Raw genomic sequence first — 20,050 nt, 5'->3', positions numbered from 1 at the left:
TAAATATAAACGGGTATACGACACTTGGGGCCTCACCGTGCAGTTGTGAGATCAGATTAAATGCTGCATGGGAGAGTTTTTGTAAACGAACCTTCCTTACAAACGTGAGTGTGGCTCTGTATCAAAGACGGTCCACGCCCACGCTGCAGTGGCAGGCGCCGAGCCCCCGCTCCGCCCCCTCTTCCTGGTTTTTCCCGGCAATCCGCCCCTCCGGTGTCATGTGACAGGGGTGCCCAGCCGGGACCAGCTCCTGATTGGCCGGATTGCGGAACGCCTCCCGATTGGCCGGAGGCCGGCGGGCCCCCGCCTCCCTCCTCCTCCTCGCCGCGGCCCACGTGAGGGGGGCGAGTCACGCGATTTCCGGGAACCCGTCAGGAAGGACATAAACAAAACAAACCGAGGCAGCATGGAGAGGGGCCGCGGCCCCTGCAGCGCAACCGGACCCAGCCCTTGAGCCACCCCCACACCCACAGGTGAGCTCTGCTGCTCTCCGCCCGGAGCCTGCAGGGGCCTGGGCTGGGGGACTAGCCGGGCGGGGGGCGGAGGAGGGCCGCTGGCCTAGGAGGCAGCAGCGCCGGAGCTCTGAGCCGGGCGGGCGCGGGGCAGCTGGGACCAGGGCCGAGTCTGGGGGCGCGCGGGCCTCAGGCTGCTTCCTGCAGGTCACGGGGTCTCCGGTTCCCCTCCCCCACTCCCGGCCCGGGACGGTTATATAAAAGCGCAGCGCGGCTGTAGAGAGGACCCACGGGTGGGCGGCAGGCTAGGCCAGGGGTGGGCAACGCCAGGCGTCTGCCCTGCCAGGCCGCCCGGCCCTTAACTGCTGCCTCCGAGCCTGGGGCCGTGGCTGCCGGCTACCGGCCTGTCAGAGAAGCGAGCGGGTGGGAGGGGCCGGAGAAGGGAGGGGAGGCGAGGCTGGCGGGGGAGGAGAGAGAGGGGCGTGTGAGGAAGGGCCGGGGCCGCGAAGGTTGGAACTGGGCAGGCAGGAGACGAGGAAGCGCTGGCTGGGGGTTGGGGGGGATCCAGGCAGGGGTGTCTCTGGGGTAGCCGCTCCCCCTTCCCGTCTCCGCCCCAGGGACGGGCGAGAGGGGCCTCCCTCCGGGATTTGTTTATATGTCTTCTCAAAGCAGCTTGAAGCGGCTCGTAGGCGGAGCCCTCAGCGCGGAGTGGCAGGCCGCGTCGTCCAATGGGGCAGGCGGATGAAGGCGGCTGTGCCAATGGACGTGGGGGAGGCGGTGCCGCGGGGGTCCCCCAATTGTTAGGCTGTGCCGGGGGTGGGCCGGGTGGGGCGGCCATGTTAGATGGGAGGGGACCGGTGGTGGTGGGTCACTGAGAGGGGAGGAGACAGGGCAAAGGGCGAGGGAGCCGGGCCGGGGGCGTTTCGGGTGTCCGAAGGCGAGTCCAATCGGACCAGGAAGTAGCTCAGGGGAGCCAGACCCCGACCCACCGCTCTCCCCTCCCGAGCAGAGGAGGCAGGGAAGTACCGAGGGCAGTCTAGCCGCCCCTGGGGGTGGTTCCTGGGTCTAGATGGAGCTCAATCTCTGGATTCTCCCTCTTTCTCGGCCCTACCCTTCCTGACAAACACGGCCGCCAAACCCTGTAATTGCTCTCCTCTAACCCAAGAAAGCAAACCTTTTTGCTGTTTCTGAGCGGACGCGAGCTTTAAGACTACGTTAAGAAGGTGCTTGAATAGCTAGCGGTCTGAATTTCGGCACAAGGCCTCACATAGAGGCAGACAGTGAGGAGGAAGTTCTGCTTTTCTGGATTTTGCACAGAAAACCGGGACTAGAAAAAGCCGAGAAAGTTAAGAGCTGGGTGGGGTTTCCATTTTTTTCGTCAGGGTACCTTCTAAAGATTGCCCCCGCACTTTCTAGTCCTAGTCCTAGTAGTAATTGGTCCCTCCTGCTTACGTAAATTTGTAGCTCACGTGAGTCAAGTTCATAAGAAAACTGAGCCTTGAGAAAATTACTTAGATTTGAAGGTTCTTTAGTACTTTGTCTTGTGAATATCCTGCAGGTGAGGAATAGGCTCAAAAACTGACATTTCTTTTTAAAAAGCAGAAAATGTGGTTTTTATGTAAATCTGGTAATCTGTGGTAAACTGGTTGTCACTTGATTGTACTTTTAAATACTCTTTTTCCCATTCTCTTTTCATCCAAAATAGCTGGGAAAACACCAGAGATGAAGGGGGAAATGGTATGAGTAATTAGAAAATTATTTATTTTGCTTTGTTTTCTGATCATTTTGGCATCTTGTCAACATTATTAAATGCTTGATTGATGTTAGCATAACCTTACAACCTGTGACTGCGCTGGTATTGTCAAGGGTACCAGGCTTTTATTGATGCACTTTGGTTAAGCACGTCGGGTATCCTGCAGAGACCATTCAGGAGTTGACTGTGTTTATTCAGGAATTTGCATTATCTCCTATTTTGTTAACCAGAGGAAAAATAGTAATTGGCAAATAAATGATTTGTCGATTTCTATATTGTTTTGACATGCTTGAGTCAGTTCTGTTAAGAATGATATGTAAAAATATAATCCCTGGTTTTTTAATAGACTTCAGTTCTTAAATATAACTTTTACAGCAAATAAAAGTATTAGTTTATTATTTATTGATTTTTCTTAAGAATGGCAAAGAGAGAGGACCCTGGCTAGCTCAGTTGGTAGTGGGATATGCCGCTCTTGATCTCGGGTTCTTAGTTCAAGCACCACATTGGGTCTACCGCTTACTTTAAAGAATAAAGTAAGAATGGCAAATAGAGCCGACGTGAGTTACTTGGGTGTAATTCTTTTATATGACATATATCAGCTTTGGAATTTTTAGGCTAGTAAGCATAGAAGAGACTAAATACATCCAGGAGGAGAGATTTTGGATGTTCCACTTAACCATCCCTTCTCTGTCTGGACAAGTGAAAACAGACCCTTAGAAAGACTGTGTCCTACTTGGTTTACTAGTTCACTCTGTGTGGGTTCTTGGATGCCAGTTTAAAGACTGAGAGAATAACTTGTATGGTTCCCTGGTGGTGGTTAACAATACAAGTGATCGTGAAAGTACAATGAGTTTGTATGTTTTTTATTGTAGCACAGTTTTTAAAAGAATTAAACTAAATCCACTGTTTGCTTTTAAATATAGTTTGTAGTCAGGATTGACAATTTTATGACTTGGAATTAATCAGCTGAGGTTTGTTTTCCTGTGGGTTTTGACTTGGATGTTTGGGAGAAAAATTCTCTTTCATTGTATTCAGCAGTTCATCTAACAGGCTAGATAAACTCTTAAGCTAGATATATTTTGTCTGGTTGTTAGTCTGATGATTCTAAGATAGGGGTCGACAAGACTTTTTCTGTTCACGGTCAGATAGTAAATATTAAGGTTTGTGAGCCATGTAGTCTCTGTCTCAGCTCTGCAAATTGTAGCATGAAAACAACCATAGATAATATGTTTGGGGCTGTATTCTAATAAAATTTATTTACAAGAACTGGCTGTGGTTGAAGGTTGTAATTTGTTTATCAACCCCTGTCCTAAGACATCAGTCACTGGGTTTTAATTATTTAGATGTAAAGATACTGCAGAATATATAAACATAAACTTCAGCTAGTAATTTGAGCACTTGCAGAATATACATTATCTCTTGCCCTGAAGAATTTTTAGAATAAAAGCAAAAGGCAGCACTGTAGTCTGCATTTTTATTTAATTTGCAAATAGATGTTTTCCTGAAAAAATCACTTTTATGTTTTTAGTCTTTTAAAGTAGGCTCCACGTTCAGTGTGGAGCCCAACACGGGGCTTGAGCATGTGAACCTGAAATCAGGACCTTAGTGGGGATAAATAGTCAGATGCTTAACCCACTGAGCCACCCAGGTGCCCCTGAAAAAAATGTTTTAAAGCAAATGTTGGAATGTTAAGTCCTTTTTATCTTAGAGATGCATTCTCATTGAAAAGTGTTTTGCTTTTTAAGATTATGATACCTAAGAACCTTAATATAGTCAAGGGTATAGTCTTATTGAGATCTTAAAGTGGCATTTAGTGTATGATTCCTAACAAAACTGTTCACAACTGTTTGAAGAGATGTTAGTCAAGTGAGTAAATACTTAACTCTCTGAGTTCTTTGATACATCATGCAGTTAATTTGGAAGCCATATCCATGGTGCCATTGCCTGAGATGTTTGTAGAATTACCTAAATAGGGTAGAATACTTTTTCAGACAAGAACCCAAAAGATACAGGTTGCTACCCCTCCCTTTCCTTGGAAAATGTGAAGTAGTGCTAAGTGCCCACTGAAATGGAGATGCTAAAACCCTAAAAATATTACATAGGCAAATACTTAATTTTTTCATGGGTAGCTTTTGCTTTGTTTCTGTGTAGTATTTCTCCAATTTTGTTGACTCGACCTGTTAAGCACATTCCTGACAGTTGAGAAAGGAGAATATATTGACCTCTTAAAATGGAAACGCATCATGTGGCCTGTAATTGTGTTTCTAGTTCTAGTTAGCCTACTATTTGGCTGGGTGACTGTGGGTAATTCAGTTTATTAATTCGTAATGGGAGAGATTAATGATGTTTTCTATCTCAGTGGGATACTGGGAAATTGTCAGTTATTGTATTCTCAACTTCTTGTAGTTTGACTATGCCAATATTTCTGGCTGATTAGAACCACCTCTCAAATCTCTATTCAGTTTTTTTGTTTTCATAGTTTAATGACCTCTCAGTTTACCTTTATTAGCACTTGTTCCAAAGTACAGTATTTACCCATTTATGTTAACCTGCCTGGTGAGCAACTTGAGCTCAGAGTCTGCCTCTTTATTTTTATATCCCCAGTGCCTCACTCTGTGCCTGACACCTTTTAGTGTTTCTGAACTTCCTCAATAAATAAGTGCATTGCTAAAAACTCCTTATCTGGAAGGTAGTAAGTCAGTCTACTATTAGTAGAGATGTTGGACTTAGTTGGAAGGGAGGAATTAATCACCATCTGCTGAAACAAAAAGCCTTCATTTAAAAATTGACCCTTTTCTTTTGAGAAAGTTTATGGAAAAGCTATTTTGATGATGTTTAAAAATCCCTTGAATTCTTTTGTTAATTTTTTTCCGATACATTCTATTATTTAGACTTGTTGAATATTCCTTCTAAGCATGCCCCCCCACACAAACACAACCTGTGCTTTTTCTTTAGATTTGTCATTAGCTCTTGGCACACTTGGATCTCTGGGTGTTTGGCAAATAGGATTGAAACCTCTTATTTCTTAGAGTTTGTGACAATTATTTGTCTGTATAGCAGTGTTTGTCATCTTGGGGAAGTACTATAAAATCATTCTTGTTAATAAGTCTGATTCAGCCCAGAGAAGGGTGACATGGAGAGGGCTAGTCATGGAGAGAGTTTGTTGCAGGGGACTGCAGTGGGACTTGGTGACTGCAATACTATCCCATTGTGTTGCTGGCCAAGGCTTGTGTGCCTTTTCACCAGTTCATGACCTTTCTCCCAAAATCTATCTTGAAACTCTCCTCCCCAAACAACTTTTTTTTTTTAAGATTTTATTTATTTATTTGACAGACTGAGATCACAAGTAGGCAGAGAAGCAGGCAGAGGGAGGAGGACCCAATATGGGGCTCCATCCCAGGACCCTGGGATCATGACCTGAGTTGAGGGCAGAGGCTTTAACCCACTGAGCCACCCAGGCGCCCCCCCAAACAACTTTTTAAATCACCTATCTTCCCACTAATTCCCAGCAACTCTATTTTCATCCTGCTGTTCTGTCCTTTTAACACCAAACCTACTTTTACATCTTTTGTTACAAAGTCACGTTTTACTTACTTATCTTTGGGTGTTGTTGATGTTGGCAGTTTCCCATGAAAGCGCTACGAGCTTGCTGATTTTGTGTCCTCCAGCTTTCTTCAGATTCTTGTACACTTATTTTCTTTAGTATATAATGTTCTGCCTTTGAGCGTTTAAGGTGCTTTTGTTTTTATTTTAGAGAGGAATTTTCTTCTTTGACTGCTACAATACTATTCCTGATGCACTTTGCCTTCTGTGTTATATTTTTGCCATTCAGTAGAAATTTAAAGCATTCTAAAAATAAAACTTTAAGGAAAGGTCCTTGATGGTATGGGGAGAAACTAGGGGTAGGGTGCCTGTATTCTTGTTCAAAAGATTCAATATAGAATTCCTTTAAACAGCAAGGCTTCTAGCTTCCTACTTGTGTTATATAAGATGTAAAAATTTCTTGCTTGTAAAAGGACTTTGCGGTTTTGTGAAATGCTTCTTAGTAAGGGTTTTCATTCTTAATGGTGAATCCTTTACTAGAATTGCCTGTAGACTACTAGAGGAAATAAGACCTTACATTTTAACATTAGGATAATTTTTAGAACAACATGTTCTGAAAATACAGAGAGGAACTACTAACTCTGCCTTAGAAAGTTGGAGGAAAGTTGTGGAGAAGCTTCACAGGAAAGGTTCATTTAAACTCGGTTTTGAAAACCAGTGAAGGAAGCATTCTAGTCCAGTCAAGGAGGTATAAAAGGTATATGCGGGGCGCCTGGCTGGTGCAGTCAGAGCATGTGACTCTTGATCTCAGGGTCATGAGTTTGAGCCCCACATTGGGCATAAAGCCTACTTAAAAAATAAAAGATGTATGTGATGTGTGGGGTGGGCTTGGATATGAGAAGGCTTCACCTAGGACAGGGCCGTGGAGAGGGGATGGATGGAAGAGGAGGAGAAGACTACTTGGTGAGACTTAGGAGGAAAGGGCTTTTTTGTTTTCCTCTTGTTCTCTATTTCTCCTAGGTCTGCTCAACACTGTCAAGTCTCTGGTTCCTTTACTCTGTGGGTCTGCCTTCGATTAGATGGTCTCTTTCCCCATAGTTTTTGGTTTTTCTTTTAGTCCTTCATCAAGGTCTGACACACCTCTCTTCTCTCTTGTAATCGCTCAATACCAAGATACCTATTATTCTGACATAATGTGTCCCTGACCTTTATTTCACCACCTTGCTTCCATCCCTTCTGATATTCCCTTTGGGTTTCTTTTCCCCCTTTTTTGACTCTTACTTTTTTCATTATTTTTTAAGATTTTATTTATTATTTGTCAGAGAGGGAGAGCATGCACAAGCAAGGAGAGCAGGAGGCAGAGGGAGAAGCAGGCTCCCCACTGAACAAGGAGCCTGATGCGGGACTCGAACCTAGGACCCCAGGATCCTGACCTGAGCCGAAGGCAGATGCCTAACCAACTGAGCCACCCAGGCATCCCTTGACTCTTACTTTTCCTCTTCATTTTGCTTCATTTAAAAATAAAAACATTCCTTAACACTATCTGCTTCTTTGCATTTGAACAGCAACATATGTCTGAGTTGATTCCCTTTTGGGAAATCTTGTGAGATCAACTTGGTTTTGATACCTTTCCAAGTACTAATTAGCCATCTCTGTGAATTTCCTTTTATGAAACATTTTCCTTTGTATTCAGAGATGCCATTTCTCATAGGCTACAGTGCAGAATATGACCACTTATATGCATTGTTTTCCACTTCTTAATACACCTTTAAATTGTTCTACAATAAGACTCAATTCAAATCTTACATTTTCCTGAAACTTTCCCAAACTTACCAGGTAGCGATGGTAGTACTCTATAGTGTTTTCTAAACACCTCAGCTTTACTGAGGTATAACTGACATAAGCGAAAATATACCTAACTTTTCAGTTTTGAAAAATCTATGCAGTCATCTGACTACCTCTACAGTCATGATATGGAACATTCCCATCACTGCAAAAAGTTCCCTCATTGACCCTGCTTCACCCCTTGCCCCAGTCACTGATTGACTTCCTATTACTGTACATTTGTCTTTCCTGAAATTTCATTTAAGTGCAGTCATAGAATGTTTTGTCTTTTGAGTCTGATTACTTTTTAATGTTAATAATGTTTTTGAGATTTCATGTTTTTTCGAGTATCATTTGGGTACTTGTTAGTGCATGGATCCCAAAATCCGTCTGTCCATTTTGGATTTGCTTCCAGATATTCAGCCATTGTGAATAAAGCTATTTTGAACCTTCGTGTACAGGTCTTTTAAATACTTCTCTTACCGTTAACTGTCTTTTATTTGGAGGTCCAGTGAAAGTCCTGAAGTTAACTGTATTCACAAACAGGCTTTTTGCTAGTGCTGTGGTTTTAACAGCACCTCATCTGTAAGCTTAGACACCTGTCGGTTTAGGCCCTCATCTGTGAAATGGAACTGGGTAGAGAATGGAGCAAGCTGGGGAGCACAGGCCAGTTTAAAGGGATAATTTGTTTCAGTTCAAGTGATTCAAGTGATCTTGCTGGGAATATGTACCTAATGATTTTTTTTTTCTCTCCAAGAGAGTGGCATTTGTTAACAGGACTCAGAAATCTTATATGAAATTTCCAATTTAAATGCTGGCAGTTAAAATTTAATTTTTTAAAAACACCAGTGAATGAGCCCAACAAAACCCATATTAGGCATTGATTTGTGGCTGCAGTCCAGTTTGAGGCTTTTAGTTTAAATCCTCAGTTAACTTTGTATTTCCTTTTAAAATGTATATAGTCCTGGTATAGTCTTATTGGGACTTTGCTACCTAATGGTTTAGCATAATGACTTGCTGGTTGTCCAGACTCCTAAGTTAAAAAACTAATGAATTATATAAACAAATTTTATTCTTTCCTCTACTAGGAGTGATATAATAATTCTGAGTGTCTGATGGAGGGTGGGATCAGGTTCTTGTTACTCTTTGTACTTCTCTGATAGTACAGATCATGCATGGTTATGTTTTCCCAGCACTTGGGGTAGTCTGTCTCCTTTGGTTTATTCTAAATCCTGTTGAGACAAGTGTAGTATAAACTGTGTATTTGTATTAATTAGAAACTGTGTAAGGTGTTATGGATATAAAGATAAATTTTGTGTAGGTCCGTTTCCTTGTGTTACCCAGCATATCTGGTAAAGCCAGTATAACTAAGTATAAAAAAGAGATAAGCTGTATGTAATTGTTTGAACAATTAGAGCAATAATCTCTCTGAAGAAACCCTTTCCTCTTGTAATTTACTTATCAAAAATTTTTTAAGTTTTTTTTTTTAAGTAATTTCTGCACCCAGTGTGGGGCTTGAACTCAGAACCTGAGATCTAGAGTCCCCTGCTCCATGGACTGAACCAGCCAGGTGCCCCTACTTGCCAGTTCTAATTGTGTACAGAGATAGCTAGTTTGAAGCTTATGAATTACTTTGTGAATCGAAAGATTTTTTTTTGCCGACTAAACCAGCATAATTGACGTTGACCCTCATGAAGCCAAGGCAGGGATGTTAAATGACCTGTGTTGCCTGCAGATCCCTTACTTACCCTAGTTCCAAGAAGTTGGGTTTCTGTGATAATTAAGTGTGGAATTTAGACAATCTAGGATTCTGAGTTGAGTTCGGGTTTATACTTTCAGTAGCTGCAACACTCCAGGAACATCTTATATAACAAGAAAGGAATCTTAGGATAAAAAATAACCACTATTTATTGAGTATCTGTTTTGTGTCAGGGCACATATTATTGTGAATCACAAAATCCCTGTAAAGTAAGACAGGGAATTCTTGTATTTACAAATAAAAGAAGGCAAGTAAGAATCTGGAGTAAAATTCCAAATACTCATAAAGCAGAACCTTTTATCTTGAATCACAGAGCAAGCCTGTAGGAGTAGTAGACCCAAAGAGGCAGCCAACCTTTCTCAGTGTTGAAATAAATGATTGCAAAACTGTATTTACAGCCTGTTTGTAGCCTTATGCCAAAACCTCTGTACCAGCTGTTCTATAGCCCTGTGCCAGTGGTGTAGCCCATTTCGCATAATAGGAAGGAATTTGAAGAGGATTTCAAAATTGTGTATATTCTTGCTACTTTTGAAAAGTGTCAAATTGGGAAAGGAGGGAGGAGACAGAGTTTGAGGAAGAGCCTAGGTCTCTGATCACCAGAGTGCTGAAGTTGTTAGGATATATCCAGAGTGTCTTGGGGCAGCTGTTCCCCTGGAATCTTGCGGTATGGCTCAAATGTGTTTGCCTGCACCACTGTCTCTTTCTATGCTGCTGCCTTTAATCCCGTTCCCTTTTTACATTTTGTAGATTTATGCTGAACAGCTCAGAAAACTAAATGATTCTTTAAATTTCAGTGTTTAATCTGCATAAAATATTTTGTCTTAATTAAAATGGGGGTGGGGAGAGAAAGAACAGTGTAACCTGTATCAGTCCAGTGCCTGGATTCAGTTGGTTTAAATAAATATTGATCCTACTCCTCCTTCTACCCTCTCCTCACTAGACAAGAATTCTCTCTGGTCTTCAGAATCGACTGAAATTCAAATAATTCTTTTCCTGGAAGTGTAAAAGGAAATTCAGGAGTACAATTTTAAGTATTTATGTTATATGATACTATAGTAGTTCTAGACTCAAATTAACAAGCTAACTTACTAGATAAATTCAGAGCACATAAAAGATGATAAACATACAGTTGACCTTTGAACAACAATGGGGGTTAGGGGGCACCAACCATCCCTCTCCCCCCATGCAGTTGAAACTTGTGTATAACTGTTGAAGCTCCCAAAACTTAACTACCAATAGCCTGCTGTTAACCAGAAGCCTTATGGAGAACATAAACAGTTAATTAACACATATTTTGTATGTGTATTCTTACAGTAAAGTAAGCTGAAGAAAATATTAAATCGTAAGGAAGAGAACATACATGTACAGTACTAATACTGTACTTATTGAAAAAAATTCACGTGCAAGTGGACCCACACTGTTCAAACCTGTTATCCAAGGGTCAACTGTATATATATGACTGACTGACTTGCAGTGTCCTCTTTGTATATGCAGAAAGTTGCACCTCTGAAGAACCTGTGGTCTTAGGGCATTTCCCATTCATTGTCTGTCAACTCTTGTGTGGATGCCTCTGCTGGGCAAGGCATTGCTTCTGGCGCTAATGAAACAGAGAGGAATGATATAATGGTTGTTCTCAAAAGACCTTACAGTCTAGTAGTGGAGACAAGGAATTAGGGAGGAGGAAAAGAAAAACCACTGTGAGCAAAGGCATGAAAGACCAGAGCCTCACTTTTGGAAATTCTGAGTGGAGGAAAGTGTGATTTTTTTAAAAAAGATTTTATTTATTTATTTGACAGAGAGGCAGGCAGAGAGAGGGGAAGGGAAGCAGGCCCCTGCCGAGCAGAGAGCCCGATGCGGGACTCGATCCCAGGACCCTGAGATCATGACCTGAGCCGAAGGCAGCGGCTTAACCCACTGAGCCACCCAGGCGCCCGGAAAGTGTGATTTTAAGTACCTCAAAGATTTGGTGAAATTGTAAGATCAACCAAGTATTAGTGTTACAGAAGAGTAGTGGAAGATGAGATTGGAAAGATAGTTTCATTGTGTCTGAGTATTTTGATTATGCAAGAAATGTTTGGGAGTTTCTGAGAGAAACTCTTATCATGAGTATGGCGCTAATACCAAGTGGTGGTTTAGGGAGAAAATAGAACATAAGAACTTGAGAGAGAGGGGCTGGCGACAGGAAGATCTGTAGGGCAACTATTAGAAAGGTAAATATAAAATGGTGAGGCCCAAGTAAAGGGTTGAGAAAATGGGAAGGGCAAAGACAAACAGATGCATGTGTGCCGAGTACAGGTAGGTTGTCAGTATATCTTTGTTAAAGAGAACTGGCATGATTTAACAAAGAACTGGGGAGGAGAAAGAAAAGAGTCAGTGTTGAGATCAGCATTCCATGCCTGGATGTCTGAGAACGATGATAGTACTGACAGAATGGAAATGTTTGAAGAGGGAGGTGGCATGTTGTTTGTGTCTAAGGTCATGGAATGTGAATGAACATGGGAATACCTGGTTCTCAGATGGCAAGGCTCTTGCATTCGTGTGTTTAGACTGAAGATGCAGACTTGGGAGCCTTCTGGAGAAAAGGTACTGCAAGTAGAGGTGGTCTATATAATGATGGGTTTGCACAGAGACATTTGCTGAATGACCTCAAATCTGTTATCCTTGTTGAACTTTTTTTATTAATATAAAAGTGGTTGGACGGAGTGTAGTGGACGCCGTGATGCTAATACCCTAACTACTTTACCAAGTTGTTTTATCAAATGACAAGGCATAGCAATGCGTTTGTAGTCTATAAACAGTGATACAAATATAATCTGTGAATATTTTATTGGTGGTAACCAAGTATGGCTGGGGTTAGAAATACATTATTTGGTTCTATCTAATAAAACTGTCCCATGCTCTCACTCTTGTGCTCTGAACAACTTAATCGACAGATATCAATGCTGCAGAAAACCCCTAATACCTTGTAATTGATAAGTTTTCAGAAATAAAAAGTAGCTCCTCCTGCTCAGCTCACATTGATCCAGACACCTACTTTAATGGTCTTTTTGGGTTCCCATAGGGTTTTTAAAATGAAGATCCCGTATGTTTCTCTATAGGCAAAAGGTTAAAGTTCAGCAGAAGTCTTTGGAAAGGAATAGAATAAAATTCTGAGAAGTCTTGTGTCTTCCTCCAAAGGCACATTCTAAGGAGAGCTATTTTTGAGATTTAGTATCTTTTCTTAGCTCCTCAGGATTCTTAGTAAAATAATTTTGTTTAATGAAATGTTTGTGGCAAACCTACCTCTCAACCCCCACATTTTAAAAAAACTCTGAGTGTGAGGATAAAAGGGTACTATTGGATTGATCCCAGGGATAAAGAGTGTACAAAGCGGTATGATAAAAGGATCATCTCTGCTTATAGGGTCACGATGAGTACTGCTTGGCTAGGAAAATGATGTTTTCTCTGAGGGAGAAGAAATATTTTCTGAGGGAAAAGATAGGTATTTTCTCTCTTTAGCCTCCTCTTTTCTTCAGGACCATAAGTAGCAGGGTTTGGAAAATAAATAATGGGTGTCGTTTGCTGGTAATTCCAAACATAAACTGTAATCATCTAGTTAGAAGTGTCCTTACCTGTTATCTGTATTCTGGATCCAGAGAACTGCTGTTGAAGGGTAGAAAGTAGGGATTCACCTGAAGGTGTGTTCACCCACACCTTTACCAGTGGCACGCACCATTTACCCAGTGTGTTTGTTGCATGAGCAGCATATGTTTCCTCTGTGGTTTGGGAGTTTGCGGATCTCTGATTTCTGCTGTGCCATGAAGCAGGTAGTGGCTTGATTCAGTAAACATCTGAAGAACTATTTTCAGTAGAACTGTTTTGTTCACTATTTTGCTGCACAGTTTTCTTTTTTAAAAGATTTTATTTATTTATTTGACAGAGAGACAGATCCCAAGTAGGCAGAGAGGCAGGCAGATGGCGGCGGAGGCGGGGGGACAGGCTCCCCACTGAGCAGAGAGCCCGAAGCAGGGCTCAATCCCAAGACCCTGGGATCATGACCCAGGCATGAAGGCAGAGCTGAAGGCAGAGGCTTTAACCCACTGAGCCACCCAGGCATCCCTACTGCGTGGTTTTCAAAAGGAGAGGAATTGTTGAGTGGAACAAATGAAGTATGGCAGGATGGATGGAATGTGAATGCTGGGTCCTGGTTTGAAAGGGAGCTTGGGCAAACTGACAAACCGTCTTTCTTGCCAAACAGGAACCTCACGGGGTATATATATATATATGGGATGTATAAACTTAAATTACCAAGTCAGTGGTCCTTCCTCCCGTCCTTTCCCTTTCTCACCTTTCTTTCATCTTGGCTTGGGGATTAAACGTCAGGAGAAAGGACTTACTTAAGGGTTCAGGACAGTTACCACATCTTAGAACTGTGGATCTCGTACAGTTTAAAGACGACAGAGAAAGAACCCAGGAACTCTGCACACGTGAAAGAAATGATGAGCATGAACCAACAAAGATTAGGAAGGATCAAAATAAACCATAGTATATGAATTACATAATGGTATAAATGTGTTGGTATTTCTTCCCTCAAAAATTTTTTAAAATACCTTTCATTGTGAAACAAATTTTTCCATTTAAACCATTTTTAAATGTACAGTCTTGTGTATCTATTTCTAGAACACTTTCCTCATCTTAGACAGAATCCTAGGCAGATTCTAAACAGAAAACTCTGCCCTTTAAACAGTAATTCTCCTGGTGTCTGGTAACCTCTGTTCTACTTTCTGTTCCATGAATTTGCCTATTCTTGTACCTCACTTGAGTTGCATCATGTAATATTTGTCCTTTTGTGTCAGGTTTATTTCACTCAGTGTAATTTTTTGGTTTTTTTTTCAAGATTTTATTTATTAATTTGACAGAGATCACAAGTAGGCAGAGAGGCACGCAGAGAGAGAGAGAGAGAGAGGAGGAAGCAGGCTCCCTGCTGAGCAGAGAGCCCAATGCGGGGCTTGATCCCAAGACCCTGGGATCATGACCTGAACCAAAGGCAGAGGCTTTAACCCACTGAGCCACCCAGGTGCCTCACTCAGTGTAATGTTTTTAAAGTTCATCCATAATCAGAATTTCACTCCTTTTTATGGCTGAATAATGTTCCCTTGTATGAATTACTATATTTTGTTTATCCATCTGTTGATGGACTCTAGGGTTGTTTCCACCTTCTGAATATTGTGAATAACGTAGCTGTGAATATGGGTGTGCATGTATCTGTTTGAGTCCCTGCTAATTCTTTTGGTTATGTATGCAGATGTGGAATTGCTGGATGTATAACTTCGTGTGGAACTGCTAAAGATTCCTAGCTGCACCACTTTGCATTCCTACCAGCATTGCACAAGGGTTCCAGTTTTTCCACATCCTCCTCAACATCGTCTATTTGTTATTTTCCATTTTTTGGATAATAACCATCCTAATGGGTGTGTCAAAAAAAATTTTTAACATCTACTCTGATGAATGTTGGATGACCCAAAAGTGCTACTATTGTGAGGAGCCAGTTCCCTTGAGTTAACCAACTAAATGGGAACAGTGCCCTAAGTGGCTTATAAGCCAGTGGCTTATAAAAGGGGAGCTGTAGGGATTTGAGCCATCATATATATAGTATCTGCTTTTTAATAAGACATTTTCATTTATAGTTTATATTTTGCAACCTTTGAAAAATAGTGGACTCTAGGGAATTAGCTGAAACTCTCAGTTTCAGAAGAGGCAAAATTTGGGGGCTCTTGGATGTGTTGAAGCTGCATGGGGCACTCTGGTCAGCTCTTGGGTTTGGCTTTCAAAGTTTGGATTAATGGCTTAAGCAGTCCCAGGGATGAGCTTTTGTAAAAGTCCTTTGGTCTTACCTGTCATCTTACTTCACCTTTTGCCTTGCCTAATGTATATAGTAAGCCTCAACGTATTTTCAAGTGGAGAACCAAAAAATCCATGGAAGGACCTGGTAGAAAAGGCTATGAAAGATACTGAGCTGTGGCCAGCTTCACATGATACTATTACTGCTCATAAATCAGTCATTTGCTCCATATTACTTGTAGGGGAGGAAAAATTTTCCTCTCTTCCCTTCTAGATTCTTTGGCTGATTTGATACAATTAAATCGACACAAGGCAGATTAACAGGAGAAAAACAAATTATTTTAATTTTGTATGTATGGGAGCTCATCAAAACATGAGATTCAAAGAAGTGACCAAAGCAGGCAGCTTTTATACCCTTGAGACAAAGAAACAATAAATCCGTTAAGAGTTGAAAAGACAAAGATGTTTGGGCTTGGGGTAGCAAATTAATGGAAGAAATAACAAGGTTTATTTATATAGCCTTCTTTGCCCTGAATTGCCTATCTCTGGCAGTAAGGATGCTTTCTATCTCCCAGGTGCAGGGAGGGTACCTCTCACATGGGGAAATTTATTTCTTGGTTTCGGGGTAACAGGAAAGGTCAGAGTGTCTTTCTTGCACTAGCTCTTTCTTGAGTAACTTCAATTAAAAATAATATGTGAGGGTGGCATATTGGGGCAGCCTGCCCTGAACCTTATCACATTGCTTCAGAGATCTAGTTTCCTGTTAACAGTATTTTCCTGTGCCTAGGAGCTGTTGTTGAGTTGAATGAGCCCAGGTACAGAAAATCTGTTGGCAAATATTTCTGACAGACAGCAGTCTTCTCTCCCTTGAAAAACCCACAAAACTGTATTGAGAACTGGTGAGCCAGAGCTGTGAAAAAAAAGGAATTCATGGGATTCATGGGTAGCTCATTCCTACTGGGATAGGGTCCCATGTTGGGCTCTCTGCTCAGCAGAGAACCTGTATCTCCCTCTGCCTCTCCTTCTGTGCGGGCTTTCTCTCAAGTAAATAAAAATCTTCGGGGGAAAAAAGAATTCATAACTAGGGAAATTGATTTAGCCTTTCCTTTAGGGTATTGTGGGTTTTGTTGTTGTTTTTAATAACACTAGTCTTGGGATCTGCTTGAGGGCAGAGTAGAGGATTTTAGGATCAAGTAAGTTTGGGAAATCATATCTGCTCTAGTCACCTATTGGTGATTAATAATGCACATTAGCACCTAGCACCTTAAAGTTTGCAAGAAGCCTTACGTAGAGTCAGTATATCTGTTTTGTTTAATGTGGTGTTTTCCAGATCTCTTAACCCTTTTACTGAATAACCATTTAACATTCCTTAGAACAAATATTTCTTAGGGTACATATTGGGAAAGTAGACTATTGCTTTTAGTGTACATGACTTTAATATCAAAGTTTTGAATAAAATATGGGGATTCTTGAGCCCAAAGAAGTGTGAAGGCATCCTGAAGAGCAAGTTGTTAACACTTTCTTCTTCTTGTTTGGCTATCTAAGTATCAGTGTACCTTTGTATTTGGCTCCCTGGTGTAGGAGATGATTCGGGAGCGATGTATCATTATGGAAGATTCTGTGCAGTGGTAATTGCTGTAGAAACCTTTATTCTTTTTTCTTTTCCTTCCACTTTTTTCTTTTCCTTCCACTTTTTTTGTTCATGGTCTTTCACAATGAATGTTTGGAGTGGTACCAGGCATTTTGGAAAATGGGTGCAAAACCTTGGAGATAAAGATAATTGGTTGTGACCTTGGGTCATTAGTTTTAGAGAATTAAAAGACCTTCTACTGCTTGGGGTAGCATTGGCCCTTCACTCATCCTGTTTGCTGCTACCTGAGAGACTAGGAGAAGCAACTAAGGACCTTTAACTATCCCAGGAGGATGTGCTCTACTCTTCACATGGTGGATACCCTCACTTTGGGAATTGGTGTCTATAAAACATTCAGCTTTGCTGCCAATAGCTGTCATAAATGTCGAGATTCTGAGGTGGATGAGCTGTGGAACAAAAGAAAGCATTGCCAAAATGTACCTATTGATAATCATCACTTTTTATTTTATTGGTACATCCTAACTTAATATCTCATTCAGTTCTCATAACATCCCTTTTATAGTTAAAGGAGAATATTTGTGATTCCTCAGTAGGGTGCTAAGACACAAACTTAAATAACTTGCTCAAATTCATAACCCTGCTAAGTTTTAATTATGGGATCAAAACAGGATTCCAGGTCTCCTGTCAAGTGCTCCAAATAAGTGCTCTTTTTCCTAACTGCATTGACAACCTAGTTTTGAGGTCAAGTGTTTAAATAAAAAAATAATAATAATAAAAGGTTTCTCCTGCTCTGCAAAAGTAGAGTGCTCCTATGAAACCTTTCAAAAGCTGAAATGGCATAAAGTGGAGAAACACTTACCATTAATTGTGTGGAAAATTTTTTGAGCGTTCCCAGGCTCAGGGTATAACCTCTCGTAGGATTTTCTGATACCTTAGGATACACCTAGCTAATGCATGCACAAAATAAATCGGTACAAAGCACAGATGTTCATAGACACAGTTCAAGCCTGTGGCAGCTTGGTGCTACGATGCTGGGTGGTTCCTGGGGAAGGAGCTGGGCGGGGCATTTGTTCCTCTGCTTGGGATGTGTTCTGTCTCTTCAAGGGCCCCAAACACAACAAACACTTACACTATTTTTACCTATTTTCATAAAAACAAAAATCCTCTTCGGATTTGCTTCAGTTAGCAAAAATAGGTACCAGGGTAGGTCTTTGTAAAAGTGAAGTGCTGTAACATGGACTTCAAGAAGTGGGGTTACCTCTATTTGCATTTGCATTTTATGGTTTTATGGCTTAGAAAATTCGGTGGCTAGGAAACTAGTATTATTAGTAGTATTGTGTTCTTTCTACAAATGAGAAAAATGAGGCCTAGAAAGATTGACCTACCCAGTTTTACATAGTTTGCAAGTGAAAGCTGTGACTGAAACTTAGCTCTTTTTTGTCCAGTGTTTTCCCAGATAAACCAAGCTGTTGGTAGATGGTGTCTTTAGTTGATGGCAATAAGTATTTGTTTAATAGAACTTAATCTTTTTGCGAAGTCTTCAGCCCTGTTGCTTAATAAGGGTAAACTTAAGATTTTAGAGAGTATTGGAATTTTCTCTCATATCCAGGCTATAGACCAGGATTATACTGACCCACTTCATTGAATGCATCACTTGAATTACACACCTTTTTGGAGTTGAAGTAATAGGTCTAGAAAAGGCAGGTGACTGGGGATGCCTAGATGGCGCAGACAGTTAAGCATCTGACTCTGGATTGGCTGAGGTCATGATCTCAGGGTTGCAAGATCTAGCCCCACATCGCTAAGATTCTCCTTCTTCTTCTCGCTCTGTCCCTCCCCAGCCTTAAAGGAAAGAATGAAGGGAGGAAAGGAGGGAGGGAGGAAGGGCAACTGATACTGTTTCTCACAGGAATCAAGGGAAGAATTAGGACCGAGATTGTATGTCAGCAGTAGGATCAAGGCATGAGGCCACATAAGGAGGAACTGGACCAGAACTGGCCTTTGTCAGGAGCCTAAACTGTATCATGGGATTGAAATGCATAGTTAATTCTGTTTGTAGGCTCAGCCTGGGCACTTGATGATGTTTCCTAGACCAGAACAGCAAAGTGGGAATGACAGCCCACCAGAGGGGAGAGCCTAGCACAGATCCAGGAAATAGAAATGATTGTCAATTTACCCATCTAATTATGTGGAACAGTTATTGAATCTCTTGTTGATAGTCTCTTTCTTGTTCTGCAGAGGCCATTGAAATTGATGTAACACTCTGACCCTCCAGTCCAGATATATTAGGTATGGAGCAACTCAGCTTAAATTGTCTCTTTACATCAGTCTAAGAAAGGATATTGCAACTAGACTGAATGAGAGCAAGGTGCTGAGTGTAGGTCAGTGGTTCTCAAATTTTAGGGAGAGTCAGAATCACCTAGAGGACTTGTTTAAACACTTAACTGGGAGAAGAGTTTCTGCTTTAGTTGGTCTGGGCTAGAGCTCAAAATTTTGCAGTTGTAACACAATCCAAGTTGATACTGATTCTGCTGGTCTTGGGATCACACTTTGAGGACCACTGATATAGAAAAAGATGATGAAGGGGGTATAGCTGTTTAGTCCCCCTCAATTAAGGCCTTTGCAGAGGAGGGAAAAGGGAATTAACATTTAAATTTAAGGCTCTACCACAGTCAAGACTCTGTGGAGGTGATTTACAATCATTATTTAATCCTTAAAACCCCTCTGTGGAGTATTTTCCTATTTCCCCCCAACATAAACATGTTAAAAACTTTTTGGAATAATTCCTTTTTTAATATTTTTTAAAGATTTTATTTATTTGTCAGAGAGCAAGAGAGTGAGCGCACAAGCAAGGGGAACAGCAGGCAGAGGGAGAAGCAGGCTCTCCACTGAGCAAGGAGCCTGACAGAGACTTGATCCCAGGATTCTGGGATCATGACCTGAGCCAAAGCAGACGCTTAACGGACTGAGCCACCCAGGCACCATTGTTGATTTTTATATATTCATTACTCTTCTTCTTTTTCTTTTTTTTAAGGTTTTATTTATTTATTTGTCAGAGAGGCAGAGAGAGTACAAGCAGGCAGAGTGGCAGGCAGAAGCAGAGGGAGAAGCAGGGTCCCCATGGAGCAAGGAGCCCGAGAGGGGACTCAATCCCAGGATGCTGGGATCATGACCTGAGCTGAAGGCAGCCCCTTAACTGAGCCACCCAGGTGTCCCTCTTGTAGATATATAACAGATATAAAATGTGAGTTAATTTTGCAGTAATGATTATGCAATACATGGAATTAAATATTGAAAATACTTTCTCA

At 41.5% G+C, this 20,050-nt stretch overlaps 1 protein-coding gene across 3 annotated transcripts in view; it reads left to right on the top strand.

Moving 5' to 3' along the window:
* Positions 1–367: 367 nt before the first annotated feature.
* The window catches only part of CREBRF (CREB3 regulatory factor), a 54,824-nt gene continuing 35,141 nt past the window's right edge, over positions 368–20,050 (top strand). Inside the window, exons 1-2 of one of the 3 annotated variants that reach the window (XM_044229474.1) lie at positions 368–473; positions 18,981–19,031. The gene's annotated coding sequence lies outside the window, so the exon portion shown is untranslated. Of the gene's footprint in view, positions 474–1,360; positions 1,676–18,980; positions 19,032–20,050 lie in introns of those variants that run through there. The other 2 variants (XM_044229475.1, XM_044229473.1) reach the window with 2 other exon arrangements.

This window comes from Neovison vison, chromosome 1 (assembly GCF_020171115.1).
Source record: "Neovison vison isolate M4711 chromosome 1, ASM_NN_V1, whole genome shotgun sequence".
Classification (NCBI taxonomy): Eukaryota; Metazoa; Chordata; class Mammalia; order Carnivora; family Mustelidae; genus Neogale; species Neogale vison.
Note: the sequence above shows the minus strand (reverse complement) of the source record. Positions and strands in the feature narration are given on the sequence as shown.